Consider the following 12,437-nt stretch of genomic DNA (forward strand, 5'->3'; position numbering starts at 1 on the left):
ATGTGGTTGCATGGTGTCTATGGTCCTCTAACAAATAAAACTCACATAATACTGAACATAACAATATTCACATAATAATGAATAGAACATGGGATGTAGAAAATTCCATGGAAATATTTCAAAAGTTTAAATGGTCTCGTACAATTCTGCTATTGTTAAACATTTGTCTTTAACTAACAACAAACAAATTATTAGAGGTAATTTGTCCAACCTTTTTATAGAACTAGATAAGATATGCACAAAATAGATCTTCTTCTCTCACTTTTCGCTAGTCGTATGAAATGTTCAATAACAACCTTTCTTATTGCAAATATCCTTTATGCTAGTTGATTTGAGTAGGAAAAATCAATCGTCTCTAGCCGATCTTTCTCAATGGGAGAGGTAGGAATGGTCCCTCATAACAATATGGTTCTTTCAATGTTTAGGCAATTTGACTCTAACAGATTTAACCTTCCATATTAAAATAAATCAATTTTGACATAGATATCTGTTTACACGCTCAATATTTTCCAACCCTTAGTCAGTTTCACTTCCCAAGCCGAGTAGTCGAGTAACACAGCACCAAGGCATCGCCGACCAAGCGTCGGCGACACAAACGAGCATGACCAAACTATACAGGTGGGCTAGTTGATGAGGATGGTTCACATATGTTCTCGGAAAGACATTGGAAGGAGGTTAACACGAGCTCAAGTCTAGATTTTTCTTAGTTTTATTTAAGTATAAAACATTATGTAGAATGAGATCAGTAGTGTCCTAGACTTATTATCAAGTCAGTATTGCTCAAGGTAGAGATAGACTTGTGCTTTGAGACGAGGTGAGTGTGTGTGAGGATTTGCTACTATTAGCTAGAAAAGAAATCAGGACCAGAGGCTAGAGGCTAAGCATGGCGACGCTCGAGGGCCATAGAGGAAAGAAGAACGTGAGGGCACAACGTTATCATGGGAGGGGAAAGGGAATTAGAAGGGGAGGGAATGAAGAGGGAGACTATGACACAAGGGGAAAGGGAGAAGGGGAAGAGAAGCATGTACATGATAGGAGGAGGAATGTAAAGATGGAGACATCAAGGGAAGAGGACCATGCTTTATTTTAAAAGGAAGGGAAGGGAGAAATCAAAGTACTAGCTAGGTGGCTTTACAAGAATCAACGTGTCTCATCAAGGAATAGCCCCCTCCTTTTATAGCCAAGAGAGGGGCTCTCTCCCAATAAATGCATCCTCCCACATGTATGGTGTGTGTGGAAAAGTCTCCCATGTGGGCTAGGCGGTTATGCACTCTCAATTGTGTGCGACAAACCTTTGTCTCATTTTTCCACATAAATCAAGCCCCATATCTCAAGTCTATGATACTCCCTTGGTCTCTCCCAATTTTATAATATGTTCAAACCTCTAGGAGGACAAGTGGAGGGTTGGCACAAGGAATCTTGCCACCTCATCCTACTTTTCTCATTATTTAACTTGCATTCTTGGACTATCTATACCTCCCCCACATGGGCCTATCCTATATGGAGGGAATAACCCAATGTGATATCCATCTCCACCTATTTTATATTACTTCTCCCATGGACTTTGAGCCATATCTCACTAAATACAGCCTAGGTGGAGGGGTGGCACATGGAGGAGCCATGCCACCTTACATTTTATAATATTACTACCATGGATTATGTACAACACACCTTATGGGTCCTCTTACGTGGAAGGGTGGCACATGGTCATGCCCTGCCACCTCAACCCTGGGCCCTATGCACACCATATTTTATTATACTATTGCCACACATACAAACACACACACATATTAATGCTTTTTTCCTTAGACAATTTTATCCATAACAGTACACAAACACCTTATCACATGCGCACTTTCTTTGTATCTACAACTGTTTGTAATGGATTGTTGTGTCCTTTTTCTTCATAGTAATACAAGGGATTGTTATTTATCCAATGCTTGCTTTGTCTATTCATTGCTCATTTACATGTCTTTAAACATTTCTATCCACGATTGCACAACCAAGTACCGATACGTTGCTATGTGCAAAGCTAACCCACGGAGTGCAAGAGAGGGCATCTTTATGAACCAAGCACATCAGCAACAAGCATCGAGCATTGTGAACACACTTAGCATCAGGTTGTCACGGGTCAACTGAGGGGTGAGAGGAAAAGGTCATCAACATTTGGTAATCTTGATGGGGATCTGCTACTACAAGAACAAGTGAAGAAGTGGGTGGAGTAAGTAGTAGTAGTCTATAGGTACGAGTGCATAGTCACCGAGAGCAATACTTCATGTTGATGAGCAATGAGCTACTGTACTTGCTTGAGAGTATATTACTACAAAAGATTAATCCGAGTGTCAGAAGACGACTTGCGGCTTCTGAGGACCTGTGCGTTGAGAAGATTTTTGAAAGCTACTCTCTATAAACCTATCCACTTCTCTTGAGGATCACAATGGTGTCAAGAAACTCCTCTACCAAATCTATTTGAATGCAGACTTGGGGGTGTGGGGTTAATCAAGCACCTCCCCCAATCTACTACAAACATTAGCAGCTTGGTTGCATAGTGACAATGGGAGTTTGGGAAGTTCTACCCATATGGGTATCTTAGTAGATGTTACTCACATTGGTTAGCAATGCCACATTTGAGTTAGAGTCGGTAGTCATATTGTGTCTTGGAGCCAATTGGGACCAAGAGGATTGTAAAAGATGCGTTAAGAGAGTGATACAGAGAACATAGGGTTGGCCCTCCCTTCAAAAGGTGGATTGTATTAAGAAAGGACCTTTGACTTTGGTCTTCAATTGTTGTACACATCTTTGGAATATGAGCTCAAGCTCTCTTGCTCTTTCATGGTGTTTGATCTTGCCTCCATGTTATGCCTTTTGTGATTTCCATGCTTGCATCCCTCCCTCTCTTTTCTTCCTCTTCCCCTCCCAATTATCATCCACAGTGCTAGAAGATGAACTTGAGATTAAAGATAGTGCCTCAAACCACATCTTGTCTAGCTACGTACCCAACTTCACATCCACCCAATTAGGAGTTTCAATCCTTAGCTCGTACTCCATGCATGGACCACCACAAGGTGACGTGTCTAGTTGGGAAGAATCCATGAGCTTTGACGGAAACATGGGAGAACCCTCTGCTAGAGTCTCAATGGCACTAAAATCTAGCTCTATTGAAACTCAGTCCCCTACCCCATCTACAACAGCTCGATTGTGAGATTCCTTTTCCAATATGATGGGAAGCCTTGGGATGATTGAACTAATAGACATGGTAAATCCATTTGCTAGGAAGACTAGGGTGCCAAAAGAGCCTCAACTATCAACCCAACCAAATATGTTGAAAGAAATTCTTAGGGAACCAAGTCACACCATACCTACAGGGAATCAGCCACCACAAAATCGATTCGTTGAAGGAGGTCAGCCATATAGGGGTGATATCGTCCCTAGACTTCCACAGGACTACCAAGTTCCTAGCCAAGAAGGATAAATCAAAAATCAAAACACCTGCTAACTAGGTCCCCAATACCTCAAGCCCCATCTTATCCAACTTGGGTAAGAAGCTTGGAAGCATTATATACCCAAATACCGCTATATATAGGCCATTGCCAGGGGTGAACATGCCAATTGCTGGGGGACATTCAATTCTGCCCACTAGGCCCAGTCAACTTCAAGTCATAATGCAAATGCCTAGTAGATCAGGTCCTTCGAACCTTGCATTTGTCCATTCACCTAATTCTTGGAATCTTCCGCATGTACCACCTATGTATAGAGCATGATCATTGTATCTCCAAATCCCTCATATTTCACATACTATAATTATAGATAATGCCATGAGCATCCTAGTGCAAGCCCTAGGAAGGGGGTCCATGCCTTCATTATTAAAGGGAACACAATTTGTTAAGAAGAAAACCGGTTACAATATCCAAACTAATCACTAAAATCTTGGGTAAAGGGACCCAATCTCTCATGTGGAACGATTGAGAAAGTTTGTGAGACATTGGGTGATATTGGAGACCTAGACATGGTTTTTGGCTTGAGCCTTTACAACAAGGTTGGACAATGGTCTAGGGCTTTGAACCCATAGGAAAAGTAATTAGCCCATCTTGCGCAAGTACTACCTATTGGGGTTTGCTCCGATTGGGCCAAAGTGGAGCTATATTAACTACTTGTATGAGGTAAAGAAAACAAAATCCAACTCCCTTTGTGACGATTATACCACCAAAGATAAAGAACTTGAACTTGAACCTCATGGTAGAATGAGTGATGTGCAACTGCTGCCACATTCTCATAGAACTATGCGACTCTAAACTTCTTTTTTTGCAATGAATCTCACATCGTTTGAGTTGTGTAGCAAAATGACAATTTGTGTAAGTGACAACATGATGGAGAAATCCCCAAGGCAAAAATCTTCTTCAACTTCATCCGATGTGTCACAACCCTTGAATTTGGAACTACTTCAGGAGGAACTAAAGAATCAAGCGTGGGATATAAAGGGATAAATATGTTATAAATCAGCTTAGCTAGCAAGGGTTGGAAAGGGGGAGCATCAAGGGAAGTACCCAATAATCCTCATTTGTATCGACCTCGTGACAATGTATGGTGTGGAGTCTACACTAGAAATCATCCCACTAATGAGTGTCTTCATCTTAGGGCAATACCTACACTCTATTGAGCTCATTTTGTATGTTGGGGAAATCATGAACATTGCAATGCCATTATCCCAAGGTGGTTACCAACCAATGTACCAATCAAAGCTATAGTTGACCTTGCCTGCACCACCAAATTCATCCAATCACGCACAATTGGTAATACAAGGAACCATGCCTACCAATCAAGACCAGCATAGATTCCAAAATATCTCATTACCCTTGCAAATATTGGGACCTCAACCACTGCCACCGTGAATCACTCCCACGAATCAAGAGAGGGTGGGAAAGTTATCCAATGGCTGGGAAGGCCACACACATGATCTCAGCAAGAATGACTACTCACATTTTGATGAGAATTTGAATCTTACTACTTTCCTAAGACATTTGGTTGTGCAAGATGACCAATTGATTTTGGTCTACTAGATGGCTCCCCTCTCTTAGAAAGTGAGAGATATGAATAGCTTGACAAAGAAACCACTGATTCAGTGTTACATGCACCAAGGTCCTCAGAGAGCCGACAATGTCCATTCAAGGGAGTGACTAATCAGCTAGTCAAACATCATAAGTCTTAAGGGACTTATTATTTGGAGTACTTCCCTTAGAAAGAAAATCAATCTACCCCATCCACAACTATATCCAACACATCAGCACCATTTTGCAATAGGTCCAGTGGAGTTGACCATGTCTATAACAATTGTCCAATGCAAAAGCCATCAACGCCTACCGTTGATCCTAAGACCACAAGCCTTAATTCGTTAAGCATTGAAAGAGACTAGGTGTCATCAGTATCCTTGAATGCAATTATGAGGTTATAGGCTAAATCCATTAATAGGCAGCTTCGCTTGCAAGCCAAAAGTGAAAAGGCAAGTGTGGCACAGCCTTCGGAGGCAACTAAATTTGTGCAAGTAAATACCAAGGGTGCTCCTAAAATTGGAAAGGGAGATGATAAGGTGGTCATCTACAGTGGTCCAAATGGGGACATGGCCACCTTGTCAACACCCTACTCCTCTCATGTGCTTTCTTAAATGGTGGCATGATCAATCACTTGTATGAAGAAGTTGACAAAATGATGAAGGCTCCAACCTTTAGAAGGGCCATGAAACCCAGTGACATGGTGAATACTACAACCCTGGGGTGCCAACTCAATATGTATAATGTTACTACCCTCGTCCAAAATCTAGGGTATGGGAGGACAAGGTCCATAAATATATGCATGAATTTCCTTTAAAAAATCCAAATATTCAAGGGAAAAATATGAAATTTTCATGTCCCCCCTCCCACAAAATATAAGGTGTATAACTTGAAAAATATGCAAGATTTTAAGATTTGTACATATTTTTCATAATATGTGAGGCCCAAGAGGGGGGTCTGGGGGGTAAAACAAAAAATACACTAAAATATGAAAACCCATCCCCTTTTAAATGAATTTAACTTTTTCATGTGTTACCCAAATTTCAAGGTGTAAAGACATATTTGAAGCTCTTTTAGTCTAGAACCCAACTATGTGAATTTGAATAATTTCTACGCATGGCATGTTGTTAAATTCATCTCATATCAAGATTTTGATAGGTTTTCTTACTAAAGGGAGTTGGTGCCCCAGGACCAAAAAACACTTGTAGAAAAACAACACGTCTCAAAAGCATAGAACTTGGTATGCAAATGCCAAGAGAAATTTGAGCAATAGATCAAGGTGAGGAAGGTAACTAATATGGCACCCAAGGCACAAGCTAGCCAATTGAGCCTTAAATCCTTGCATGTGCTTGAGAAAGTGAAAGAAAAAGGAGCCTCAAGGTCTTCAATCGAGGGATCCACATTAATGCAGTGGATGTACAAAGAGGATCCTACCTTACAATAACTAAAAAGAGGAAGACAACATGTCCTGTTCTGATTTTGAAAAGCTTGAGTTTGTTAGCTTGGAACTAGCCATAGGGCCTTGAGACATTGCTGGATTGGCTTCATTTATATCCACATAAGTGAATATTACCATTGTGACATTACTTTAAGGTAATCCCATCCTTTGGGGGGACATACCTGATTGGATGAATGGGCAACAAATGGCACCTGAGACCTTAGATCCTAGATGACCGGATCTCCAAATCATTCTCAAGATTTCAAGAGGTAACAATCAACAAATCGGGCCAATATTTTGAGAGTGATGACACGAATGCAGTGCTACCCAATCCTACCATGATAAAAAATTTACAACAATCTTAGATGGAGGAGTATGTGTGTTAGCATTATCACCAAATAGTGTTGGGAGAAATGGGAAAAACCCAATCATGAGAGTACTTCCTTGGTACTTAAATTGGCTGACAGGAGCCATGTCTCAATGAATTGGGGTACTCAGGGACATTGAAATTAAAACCTTTAGCACATATTGGGTATGGTTTGTTGTGATGGACCTTTGAAACCAACTTGATTCTTATGAAATCATATTAGGTAGACCTTTCATGCTGCATGTTGCATGATTGGTTCATGACTGGCACTCAAACAACATTTATTTATAAAAGGATGAGCAATTCATGAGAGTAGATCTCCAAACATGGAAGCCTCACCCTGTCCAAGAAGCTATTTAGTTTGACACTACTCAATGGATGACATAAATTTATGTCTTCCAAGCATGTAATGAAAGGAATAAGGGTGAGGGACGGGACAATAATTGGTATAATCTACTACCAAATCTTGAATTCTCTCACAATTTTATGCATATACTTGTAACCATAGGCATACCCGAGAAGAGGGAACACAAATTGCTACCCCCGATCTGAAGGTGCCAAGATGTGATCGTACCACTCTATATGATCATCATTGTTAATGCCTCTAAGGATAGGAGGGGTGAAGTCAAGGTGAAATTTTGACATGTATTGGCTTATGTATGTCAGAGCCACTACAACTCATCATACATTTTCATCAAAATGGGGTTTTCGAGACAAAGCTGAGGTACTACCCATGTAGGATCCATCAATGTGAAAAAAGAATAGACCCCAAAGGCGAAGACCACCAAGGCTAGGAGTAAGGTTTCCTTGACCACAAACAAATAGCCATCCAAAGAGGTGTCGAAATATGATGAAGATGACAAGGTAGATTTATGCCACTCTCCCTCCCCATTACAAGGCATACACAATCCAAATCTCAAAGTACTCTTTGAGGGAGCTAAGAGAATGGTAAGGGAAGGCAATCATTAGGGATTTTATGTACCTACCATGGCCAAGCAAGTGAATCTAGTGGCAGATGGGGTGAAGACTCTAAACTATCTACATCCATGATGACCTCACATCAGAATAAGAAGAGGCATTGATCTCACTTCTCTTGGAATACAAGGACTATTTTGCATGGAAATACACTGAAATGAATGGTGTACCATCAAACTTCATGTAGCACACCATTCCTATTTTGGAAAATGCAAAACTTGTCCAAAAAAGACCCAATGAATCGTAAATATGCCATGGTTGTAAACAAAGAAATCTAAAGCTGATTGATGTAGGATTCATCTATGGGATCAAGATTATGGATTGAATATCTCCTATAGTGATCATAATCAAGAAAAATGGTAAGATTAGAGTGTGGATAGATATTAAAGAATTAAATTTTGCCACCTGTCAAGATCAATACCCACTTTTATTTACAACATATGTTTTAGAGAGAGTAGGTGGGAAGGAGGCATATAGCTTCCTTAATGGATCTATTGGCTACAATTGGGTGTCTATTGCTCTTGAAGATTTATATAAAACATCATTTGCAAGTGAATGGGGAGTATTCACATATCAAGAGGTGCCTTTTGGGCTCACTAATGCTAAAACCACATTGCAACTGCTGAGCATAGCATTTGAGGACTATTTGAGGGATTGCTTGAAAGTTTCCCTGATGGTCTGTGTGTTATATCAAAGTGGGATGAGCATCTTGAATACCTATGATTATTTTTTAGAGAAATAGACTATATAGGATATCACTCAACCCCCTCAAATACCAAATTTGGGTGAAACATGGAGTGATTTTGGGACATATTGTGTCCAAGAATGGGATCTCCACTAACTATAATAAGATCAAGCTCATTTTGGAGCTACCACTTTCCATGAATCCCAAAGGTTTACATGTTTACAAGGTGTGCAGGCTATTTTAAAAGACCTACAATCTTTTGCATGGACATTGCTCACCATTTGTACAAGCTCTAAGTAGTGTTCATTTGGGCAAAAGAATGCTAGATCACCTTTGCCACCCTTAAACTTGCACTTGCATCTGCACCAATCTTAAAGACACAAGATTGGGATATGATATTCCATGTTCACACATTAATGCCTTGACTTTGCCATAGGATGCATACTGGCAGAGCTAAGCAAGCATAATTGGGAATATTTGATCTACTTTGAAAGTCACCAACTTGATGAACTAGAAATGAATTATACATCTATAGAAAGAGAAGGCCTTGCAATGGTTTATAAGCAGTTTCATTGCTACTTGTTGGCCAACAAGTCTGTGTTTTTTAAATAACACAATGAATGTTGAATTTATTGGAATTCAATTTTACTATTGCAGTTCACAAGGGTAAGACCCGTGTCAAGAAGTGACCAATATCCTCTTCCCATTCAAGCCTCTCAAGAAGGAAAGGAGAGAACAAAAGCTAATCAAGGACACAATGCCATATGAATTAATTGTCAAGAAACTCTATTAAAGGGGAAAATATGTCATTATGCAATGGTGTGTGCATGAGGAAGAGTTTTTATGAATTTTGAAGAAAGCATATTCTAGATTAACTGCTGACAAATTTGCTATCAAAATCATTGTCCATAAGGAATTACAAGCAACCCTATGGTGGCCTACTCTCTTCGGAGATGCAACTCAGCTTGTCAAATATTGTGATCCTTGTCAGAGAGTAGCTACACTATAACAAAAGGATAGAATGCATCTTGCCCCAGTGTTCTCACCAATCAAAGTGGGGTATTTATTTTATCAGTCCTTTTAGTCTAGCAACCAAGGGCACATAGGTGTCATGCATCATGGTTGCTACTAATCATTTCACAAATTGGGTAGAGGCTAAAGCAACAAGAAAGGTAGATGCTAGGTCAATGGCCAAGTTCTTGTATGAAAACTTCATATCATGGTTTGGATGCCGTCTGGAACTTGTTAGTGATAGAGAATCTTATTTCATGAATGAGACAATTTGGTCATAATGAGCTAATTATTGATCATCCATACAATTTGGTCATAATGAGCGAATTATTGATCATCCATACAATGGCTATGACAAGAATAAGACCTTTTGCAACACTTTGACTCACATGGTGGAAGCTAGTCAAAATGATTGGGAGCATAAGCTACAATTCTATGTGCATATCATAGTGCATACAAGGTTGACACTACCAATTGCACATCTATCAATCTCATGTTTGGGTTGGAAATAGTGATGCCCAACGAGTACTTGGTGCCAAACTTGAGGGTTGTATAGTAAAAGAAGGGTTGACAAAAGAGGCATTGTCTAAATGGTTAATTGAGATTGAAAAACTTGATAAAACTAGACTTAGGTACACCTATTGTATGGAAGTAGAGGAAACTACAATGTAACAAATGGTTTGATCGCAACTTGAAAAAAAAAGGCCTAAACAAGGGAGATATTACACTGTTTTATAGTGTAAGAAACACCAAACAAAATTTTGAGTATAGGAACATGGGTCCCTATCGACTTGTGGAGATTACCCCACAAGGTCAATGCATATTAAAACCTTGGATAGAGTGGAAATGGAGGGATACATAAATGATAGAAAAATCAAATGTTATTATGGGCCACTAACCCTCCAGACCCTCAAATAATTCACCAAGATAAGGAAAAGAAGAAGGAGCTCAAGCTTTTACAAAGATAGCCCAAGAGAAAGCCAAGGCTAGGAATGCAAAGCTTCAACAAAAGACATATATGGCCATTTATAAATCAATTCTCAAAGATTGATGATGCCTCTAATAGACTAATCATCAAGCCTACCAAGATGCTTTTATAAAGTTATAGGCTCATGGTTAAACATTGAATATAATAGATGTGTTGGTCAATCCAGGTGCATTTCATAACTTCATTATGCATTGGGTATGAGAAATCCTTCAACATGTACATCTTACCACTCTTACAAGAATTCGAGCCATTAACGGCTAGGTTCTACATACTATGGGTTATGTCACACTCCAAATTCATGTTAATAACCACATAGTTGAAAGTCAATTCTTTATCATGCCCACTGAAATAGGTCATCTTGGGTAGATCATGGTGCTAGAGTGTCAATTGTCAAATTGATTCACGAGAGAGAACTACACTAGCAAACATTGGTTGAACCTTGGGGGTATCTCTTTGCAAGGAGGTTGAAAATACCATGGCCACCCCATGGCCACACTGTAGTAGAAGTAATCTGGTTCTCCCCCCCCCCCCCTTACCCTTCTTCCATGAATGCCATGTTCTTCCCCCCCCCCCCTTACCCTTCACCTTGCACACTTCCTCACCCTTCTCCACTTGCCTCACCCCTCCCCCTTCTCCTCTTATGGGTTCATGATCGCGCAACAAGTCTTGAGTCAGTAGAGTGACACTGAGTTTGCAGATGATGTTGCACACATTGTTCTTCATGCAAAGTCACTTGGAGGGAGTACCTCATTGGCATATTGGCTAGATCCCTATGACACATGATTCATTATTGAAGACCACACATTTTTGGTGCCATTGTCAAGGATGGTGTCAAGTATGCATTTGCTTGCATTGTCTCTCTCATTATCTTCCCATTGACAAAATGCTTAGTAGAGTAACGAAAAGACATTGTTTTGAATCATAGGTGGTGTGTGAAATAAAAGAGGAGTTATGAAGTGTTTTTGAGTGATTTTAAATTGTTTTAGCTATCAAATCAAATGAAAATTTATTTGAGGTGATTGCTAAGGCATAATTGCTATCAAATGCAATAAAAAACACAAGAAAATGATGTTTTTTTGAAATTTGAAGTACTTTAAAGTGACAAAACTATTATATTTGGAAACAGCCCCCAATGTGCTTGTAAATGTGTTGTTTTTTGTTGTTTCTTTGTTTTCCCAGGTGGAATAGGTAGTGTAGCATCCTCCAAGCACAAAAAACTTGGGACAAAATCCTAAAACTTGAGAAAATCACTAAAAACTCATTGATGGCATGTGCAGTCAAGATCTTGTAGGGTAAGCTTCTAATTCAGTGCCACACTAAATTATCTATATTTTTTTTAAAAGGAGAAAAGGCAAGTATATATTATTCAAAATATTTTACATGTAATCACCATATCTGCACACATGGAGTTATGAAACTTTCTAATTAGGGAATATCTACTGTGAATAGCATAGCAGAGATATTGAAATATTAGAATTAACAATAGAACAAGTAAGGTGAGCTCATAGTGGTTATCTATCTGTGGTTAAGAAAGGTGTTATTTCAATAGCTAGAAATAATTTATAGATCAAGTGCATACTAATCCAAAATTGGATTTTGTATCTTGGTGGTCCAAGAACAGAAGAGACTCACTAATGCTACAAAGATCCTCAACAAATATGTGGACTAGCTTTAGGATGAATTATCTAATTTAGTGCCACCTTGAATTAGATGACTCAATGTGGTGAATTAGCCTTTGACACACTTACACTGACAACTACTAATTCAATGCTAAGGGGTTAGCTCATTATTCATGCACTTGTGATGATAGCACCTCATCCAATGTCTGATGAGTTAGCTCTCAATTCAGCATAAAGGGATTACCACCTAATTTAGCACCCCCTAAATTAACACCCATCCCAAAACTGGGGATTCAACACCTCATTGAA

The sequence above is a fragment of the Dipteris shenzhenensis genome, chromosome 3 (genome assembly GCF_047967505.1).
Source record: "Dipteris shenzhenensis isolate YYH24624 ecotype China chromosome 3, Dip_SZ_1.0, whole genome shotgun sequence".
In the NCBI taxonomy this organism is placed as follows: Eukaryota; Viridiplantae; Streptophyta; class Polypodiopsida; order Gleicheniales; family Dipteridaceae; genus Dipteris; species Dipteris shenzhenensis.